This window comes from Oryctolagus cuniculus, chromosome 6, assembly GCF_964237555.1.
Source record: "Oryctolagus cuniculus chromosome 6, mOryCun1.1, whole genome shotgun sequence".
Taxonomy (NCBI): domain Eukaryota; kingdom Metazoa; phylum Chordata; class Mammalia; order Lagomorpha; family Leporidae; genus Oryctolagus; species Oryctolagus cuniculus.
This window is the reverse complement of record NC_091437.1, coordinates 69,674,675-69,683,496: the sequence shown is the minus strand read 5'-3', so window position 1 is coordinate 69,683,496 and position 8,822 is coordinate 69,674,675.

Here is an 8,822-nt window from a genome sequence, read left to right as displayed (position 1 = left end):
AAAGTCTGTTAAGTATAGAAATGTTTATGATGATCAAGTCACCATTTCTCATAGTGTCCATTTCACTTCAGGAGGTTTCCTTTTTGGTGTTCAGTCAGTTGTCACCGATCAGGGAGAACATATGGTATTTGTCCCTTTGGGACTGGCTTACTTCACTCAGCATGATGTGTTCCAGATTCCTCCATTTTGTTGCAAATGACTGGATTTCGTTGTTTCTTACTGCGGTATAGTACTCTAAAGAATACATATCCCATAATTTCTTTATCCAGTCTCATAGCCCTGACTGCTAATGGACAACTTAATACATTATTCCTCATAGTATTTTTTTTTGTCTGTTCTACTTAATATGACTGGTTTAATTCTGTAATTATCACACAGTTATTCTTAAGTGTTGAAAATTAACTGAAATGTGAGCCCTGTTAAACATAAGAGTGGGAATAAGAGAGGGAAGAGATGTATAATTTGGGGCATGCTCGGGCTGACTTGCCCCAATTGGTAGAGTTGGAAACATACCAGGGGATTCCAATTCAATCCCATCAAGGTGGCATGTGCCAATGCCATCTCACTACTGCAAGTGATCAATTTCAGTTCACAATTGATCATAATGAAAGGACTAAGAGTCAAAGGGAGCACATAAACAAGTCTAGTATCTGCTAACACCAACCGATAGAATAAATAAAGGGGAGAGTGATCCAACATGGGAAGTGAGATACTCAGCAGACTCATAGAATGGCGGATGTCCTAAATAGCACTCTGGCCTCAGAATCAGCCCTAAAGGCACTCGGATCTGGCTGAAAAGCCCATGAGAGTATTTCAGGCATGGAAAGCCAAGACACTCTGGCAAAAAGATCTCTGTGAGTGAGATCCCAGTGGAAAGAACAGGTCTTCAAAGAGGGAGGTGCCTTTCTCTGAAGGGAGGAGAGAACCTCCACTTTGACTATGACCGTGTCTAAACAAGATAAGAGTCGGAGAACTCAAGGGGCTTCCATAGCCTTGGAAACTCATAACTGGTGCATAGGGAGATTACTGATGCCATAAACAGGAGTGTCAATTGGTAAAGTCAACAACAGGAGTCACTGTGCACTTACTCCTCATGTAGGATCTCTGTCCTTAACGTGCTGTACACTGAGGCTTAATGCTATAACGAGTACTCAAACAGTATATTTCACTTTGTGTTTCTATGGGGGTGCAAACTGTTGAAATCTTTACTTAATGTACACTAAACTGATCTTCTGTAAAAAAAAAAAAAAAAAAAAAAAAAGAAAGAAATTATCAATTCCCAACTTGACTCTCACTGGGATTAAACATGACAATAGGTCTGATCTGATTTCATCATCATTTAAAAAAAATCATCTATTATTTTTTACTTTATGTTTCTGTGTGGGAGCAAACTGTTGAAATACTTACTTAAGGTATACTAAGCTGATCTTCTGTATATTAAGAAAATCGAAAATGAATCTTGATGTGAATGGAAGGGGAGAGGGAGTGGGAAAGGGGAGGGTTGTGGGTGGGAGGGACGGTATGGGGGGGAAGCCATTGTAACACATGAGTCGTACTTTGGAAATTTATATTCATTAAATAAAAGATTAAAAAAAATAAAAAAAAATAAAAAAAAAAGATAAAAAAAAAAAAGAAATGTTTATGAGACTGTAAGACAATGAAGAAATATGAGGATTCTATGAATGTTCAGCAAAATGACCTAAGAAAGGGTCAATATGGGGAGCAGGTGTTTCACGCATTGGTCAAGATGCCACTTGGGGATGCATACACCCCAGGGCAGAGGGCATGGGTTTGAGTCCTGGCTCCAATTCAGATTCCACCTTCTTGCTCATGTGCACCCAGAGAGGTGGTCAGAGAAGCCTCAAGTACCTGGAGCCCTGGCACACGAGTGCTAGACCCAAATGCAGTTTCAGGCTCCTGGATTCAGCCTGACCCAGCCCTTGGCTGCTGCGAGCATTCAGGGAATGAACCCAGCAGATGGACAATCTCTGGGCCCCACTGCCTTTCACACAAATACGTTTTTTTAAAACAATCCAAGTAACACAACTCATTGTTCAAGAGCATCATGATAATTAGCACTGGTCTTGATGATCAAGAGTCCTTATGGAATTACAATGATGTAAATGCTGCATACTCAACTAAGCAAACCCTGACATATCTGTACTAGGGCCCTGGAGGGACAACCAAAGTTCATTGCCTAGTTGGCAGTGGAGAGTCAGGGGGGAGAGAGCTCCATATTTCCCCATGTTGAGAAGCACAGCACCAGCATGTGAGTTAAGGACCAAGGTGTGGAGCTCAAAAGAAAGCTCTGAGAGTGAAAAGGATGATCCCTGAGAAGGAACGGTGGGAGAAACACCAAAAGGCCTTGATGAACATATGTTATAAAAGAATAGGAGTTTCTGAAACAATCCATTCTTACCTTAGCAAACTCAGAGAGCCTGTCATCACTCGTCAAAGACTGCCGACTTGCACAAGAAGCACAGTCTGAGGGGCCCACGGCACCCTTGCCATCTTCAAGTTCGTTACATTCACCAGCACCTTCCCTGTCCCTGTCGAGCTCCCAGTCAGGGAAATGCAATTCACCTAAAAAGGCACAAGTTGCAACTTACTTCATTTCAAATCATTAAATGGTTTACAACTATTTGTATTCTCAGTAGTTAGTATAGCCCTGTTCCTGAATAAAGGTTAAAACTACATTCAGACAGTGAAAAAGTTATCCCTGGCCTCTTTTCTAGTCACTTGGTTTCTCGCATCTCGTAACCCCACCCAATCAAACTTAACCACATTTGTTAGCTCTTGGATACCCTTGCCGAGTCTCCATTGCCTGTGCAAGTAACTAGCTAACTGTGCATGTTGTATTTACCTCCTTTCGTACAAACCATGATCTTTTTCACTTCACATCATTAAGGTGATATTCCTTACCACTAAACAGGGAATGCCCTCAGTCCCAAATGTCCTTGTAAAAGGAGGATATTTTCAGCTCAGAAGACCCAGCAGATATCAAAGGAAATAACTCAGCCAAGTGCAAAAGCAAAAAGAATATTGGCCATCTTCTAGAGAGGCTGTCTGTACAAACCTAACTTGTTCATATTAAGCGTAAGTCGCTAATAGGAACGGTGAGGATGAAAAGTTACCATTTCCTCCACCTTGCGGCGCCAGCACACCGGGTTCTAGTCCCGGTTGGGGTGCCGGATTCTGTCCCGGTTGCCCCTCTTCCAGGCCAGCTCTCTGCTATGGCCAGGGAGTGCAGTGGAGGATGACCCAGGTGCTTGGGCCCTGCACCCCATGGGAGACCAGGAAAAGCACCTGGATCCTGTCTCCTGCCATCGGATCAGCGCGGTGCACCGGCTGCAGCGGCGGCCATTGGAGGGTGAACCAACGGCAAAGGAAGACCTTTCTCTCTCTGTCTCTCTCTCTCACTGTCCACTCTGCCTGTCAAAAAAAAAAAAAAAAAAAAGAAAAGAAAAGTTACCAGCTTACTTTGAGTGCATTAAGATGTCTAAATAGTCTAGTTAAGCTATCTCTTTTAAGATTTGGAAAAGTACATGATTTCTACAATTCTTGTCTGTGTCTATCAACTGGGGTGTGTCCTTCAGGGGATGCCTCACCTCAGAAGACCTCTTTGGGAGTGTCCACGGGGACTGATGCTGTCACTGTAATGTACTGGGGAGACATTGGAGAAACTCTAAAACTTTCTGCAACACACAGGAACGTCCTCCTCCTCACGACAGAGGTATCTGGACCCAAGCGATAACAGTGCCAAGACTGAGAAACCCTATTTTCAACTGTCTAAACCATGAGGCAACACAAACTACTCACAGCAAACAAAACTGGTGAAAGTTACACTCCCATCACACATGCACTGTTCTAGTCTTGTCCCAATAACCACAAGTTAGCCAGGCAGTAGTGTGGGTGTAGCATTCGGTAGGAGTTCAGAGAACTGGCTTTGAACTCAAGGGGATCTAACAATGAACCCCAACAGAGTTTACACATCCAAACTCAAGTTGTTACCAATAATACCAGTCCTAGCTCTTAGTCGTTACTGTAAGAAACATTACATCAGAAAGCATTTCGAAAGGCTTGGCACAGAGGCTAAGCCTCACAAAAACATCAAAACCTATAATAACTTTGAGAATGAATTCTTCACCCAATAATGAATCCAATATGGAACAAAACCTGACTTTCTGACAACATTAGAAACTTACCATCACTGGCCCCATCTTCTAGACCCAAAATATCCCCGTTCCAAAGCCTCTACATTCTAGAACCGTGTCCATTATCCCTATGTGATTCAGAGTGTGTCTTCACTTCATTTGACACATCGCTTCCATTGGAACTCCAAGTTACGTCAGTCAACACACTGTTACTCTTCGAAGTGAGAGTTTCTGACAATGAAAAAAGAAAACACATCAGTATGTCAGCCACTGTGGTCATTTATCTAAAGGAAATTGTAAGCATGCTACTTGCCACAATCACAAAGATACAAAACTCTGACAATACTGAAAGCAATGTCTTATGTCCAATCCTCTTGCCTCAAGTTTGAAGAACAACCTAAGATTCTTTGAGTTAAGGCCAAGTTACAACAAGAAAAAAAAGGAGAACTGGCTGAGATAGATTATCAATTGATAGTAGAAATGAAAGATCTCCGTGAGTGAGATCCCAGGGGAAAGAAGGAGCCATCCAAGAAGGAGGTACCTTCTTTCTCTGAATGCTGGAGAGAAATTCCGCTTGAAGGATGGCCTTATCTAAACAAGGGCAGAGTTTGTGAACTCCAGAGGCATCCATACCCTTAGCAGCTCGTCACAAGAGCCTCGGCTGATCACTGACATCATAAATAAGAGTGTCAATTGTTAAATCAACAACAGAAGTCACTGTGCACTTGCTCCTCCTGTAGGACCTCTGTCCTTAACGTGGTGTACTATGAGAATTCACGGTAACACTAGCCTTCAAACATTACTTTCCACTTTGCATGTCAGTGTGGGTGCAAGCTGTGAAAATCTTTACTGAGTATAGAGTTGGTCTCTATATAAAGATAATAAAAAATGAATCTTCATGAAGAATGGGATGCGAGAGGGAGTAGGGGGTGGGGTGGTTTGGGGGTGGGAGGGCAGGTAGGTGGGAAGAACAGCTACAATCTGAAAGCTGTACTTATGTAATTTATCTAGTAAATAAAAGCTTTCTATAAAAATAGATACTAGATATTAATAAATAGAGCACAGATATAATAACAATAATAATAACAATAATAATAATAGACAGAATCAAAACAGACTGAATGCTCCAACATGGGAAGTATTGCATATAGCAGCCTCCCAGAATGACAATGACCTCAAATAACACCCTGGCTCAGAATCAACCCTGAAGACATTCTGATGTGGCTAAAACACCTATGAGAGCATGTCAGGCATGGGAAGACAAAACACTGTGGCACACAGGGTTCCCCATGAAGCACTTCTGTGGGTAGACCCCAAGAGAAAGAAGTGGTCATCCACAAAGGATACACTTTATTCAGAAGGCACAAAAGAACTTCCTCTTCCCCGTGGCCCTGTCTAAATATGGAAGGAGTCAGTGGATTCCACAGGCTTCCACAGCTGAGGCAGCTCAGGTCAAGATCCTCAGGTGTTCGCTGATGTGCTAATTCTGAAATTCTCAGCAGGGGTCACTGTGCACTGACTTCCCATGCAGGACCTCTCTGCTCAAAGAGTTGAGGTATGTGAGTTAACAGTACCACTTGGTCACAAAGATCTACCACACTTTCACGTGAATGACACCATCTATGGATTATAAGCTAGAAGAATGTCTCATGCTCGCAAAAGTCACACCGCCCTTGGGTTCTTCTCCAAAGTTAACTCACTCCACCGCAACAGATACTATAGACATACGTAAGTCAAATCGCAGAAAGCCTTACTTTCATTGAATTCAAAAGCACTTTCATCTCTTGTTTGTTGTAAAAACAAGCCTGCCGGTGTTCTAGTGCATAGTAGGGTAATAATACTTCACCAAACATACAGTCTTTTCTCAAAAGCTAGAAGAAAGACTTCTGAATGTACATACTACAAAGAAACCTTGAATAGGGAAGCGGTGGATGCGGATGACCTAATATGATCATTTAAATGTATGCATGTAGGGCAATATTACATTATACCACATCAATATGTACAGCTACTCTTTGTCAACAAATAGAGAAACACATCAAAAAGGAAATACATCATTGTTCAGTGAAATGCATCTCCAAATGCTCACTCTTTTTCATAGAAGTATATGCCATTCCAAAGTTTCCAAATACGTATAGTATTCAGCCCGTCATGTTTTGTTAATAAGTTCTAGGTAAATTCTACTCCTGTCAGAGAAGATGCCCCTAAAGGAGACAGAGGAGGAAGAGAGGTGGGAGGGCTGCTGTGAAGTTAGGTATGGTGGGAGAATCACTATGTTCCGAAAGCCGTGTTTAGGAAATGCATCAAGTTGGTATAGCTTCCATAAAAGGTGTCTGGGAAAAACTGGAAATAAAATAATCCAGGATTCCATGGCTGGCTGTGCACTGTGTAGAGAAAATCAGTGTCTACAGGGGCTCTTTGCTGTACACCCAGGGCAACGCTCTTTCCGTCTTTTCTCTAGAAGATCCCACTTGGGAAGAAATTATGGACATCTAGTAGTCTATTTTCCTGTCTCGTCTAGTAGTAGAGGGTGCACTGCGCTTCCAACAAATCCAAGGCTGATGCTTGCTTTTGTGGAGTGGGAAGTAAGGGTGTGACAGTCAAGGGATACTCTTAACAAAAGAAACATGGGTTGAGAAGGAATTTAGCCTAATGGCTTAGATGCTTTGATGGTGAGTTCCGATGCCCATTTCTCATATCAGAGTACCTGGTTTTGATACTCATCTCTGGAGCCTAACTCCAGTTTCTTACTAAAATACCTCTGGGGAAACAATGGTTCCTATAACAAGTTCCATGCTATTCACATGGGCGACCTGGGTGGAATTGCCAGTTCCCAGTTGCAGTCTGGCACATCTCAAGGCACTTGCAGGACTGGGAAGTGAATTAGCAGTTGGGAGCTCCTCTCCTCTCTCTGTCTCTGTTCCTTTATAATGTTAAGATGGGAAGCGTGGCAAAGGCCCTGCCAACTCGGAAACAAAATGCGTTAGTTATAAATGAAAAGGCTGTTATATTCAGCCACACACAAACCTTAATTCATGCATGGCAAACCAAGATAAAGGAAAAACAAATACCAACTAGGAAAGTGTAGGTGGTCTGCCTAGTATATCAAAATGAAAGAAACCTAACGTACACATTGTTCTTGGAAACGAGGGAGAAATGGCCAACATTCCAACAGAAAGATGGGCAAAGGACAAGGACAGTTGACAGGAAAAGGGACACAAGTGGCTTTTCTTCCAATGGAAAGAGCGCCACCTTTCTCCTGTGCAGGGCAATGCAAATAAAAACTGCACATCTCTCATTTGGCTACAATTCAAGTACTTGGCAGCATATATTGGAATAAGAAGACACTCCTCGAGGAGTGGTAATGAACATGCGAAACCATGCAACCTCTATCAAAGGGGAATCTAGCAATAGAGTTCTACAGTAGATCTGCCATTTGCACTGGCACTGTCACTTCTGGGAGTTAACTCCACAAGTATAGGGGCATATGTGGTTTCTGTGTTTGTGTTGCTAACACTCAATGCCTGAGACTGGATAATCTGTGAAGATCAGAAATTTATAGTTCTCACACCTAGAGCGCCTGGGAAGTCCAACATCAGGGCATCAGCATGCTTTGTCTGATGAAGGTCTTACTATTGCATTGTCACATGGTGCAAGGCTGAAGGCAGAAGGGCCAGAGAGCAAATCAGCTGAACACCACATGGAGCCTGTTTGACAGGGACCTCAATCCCCGGTTTCAGTAAGGCCCAGCCACGACTGTTGTGGGTATTTGGAGAGTGAATTAGTGGATAGAGATTCTCTCTCTCTCCGTTACTTTGCTTGTGTCTGTCAATGTGTGTGTGTGTGTGTGTGTTGTGTGTGTTTCCACATCTCAAGAAAACTGAACGAAGAATCCATCAAAGCCAACCATTATTCTACAGTGAATACTCTAAAATAGACAAAATTCACAGTCTGCTCAGTTCTTTAGAGGTGGACTAAATGCTGATATCATTTAAAGATGATGGTCCTCTTTCTAGAACACAGAAGGAAACAAACTCACCCAAAGCCTAATGACCCTCATTGTATTTTTATTTTTTAATATCTTTCCTGATTTCCTTGGAAGATTTCTGGGTTCATATTTCATATTTCTTGATTTAGTATAGAAAGGTAGAGTGACAGCGAGGGAAAGACAGAGTAGTTTCCATTCCCTGGTTCACTTCCCAAATCCTGCAACAGCCAGGGCTGGCTGGACTAAGCCAAAGCCAGGAGCCAGCACTTCAATCTGGGTCTTGGAATTGTGTGGCATTTTGTCATCCGTTGGGGCATAGTCTGTTTCACAGGTGCATCTGCAGGCTCTTCTATCAGAAGCACAGAGGAACAAGGACTCCAAAAGGGGATATGAATGCCCCTTGTGGTACTTTAATCACTGGACCAGATGCCCACCACAAGAGTGATGATTTATTCCAGTCGATGTCTGCTAAGTCCTTTGTATGAGAGCAAATTAGGAAAAGCAAGCAAAAGGAGAGAAGTCACTTTCCCAAAACTGGCTTAACGCACAGCATCACAATGTTCACCCACAACTTCACTTCAACAATGGCCAAGGGCAAGGACAGACATTTCTCCAAAGACGAACAGCACAAGAGCTATATTGAAAGGACACACTATTATTGGTCATTGGCCATCACAAAT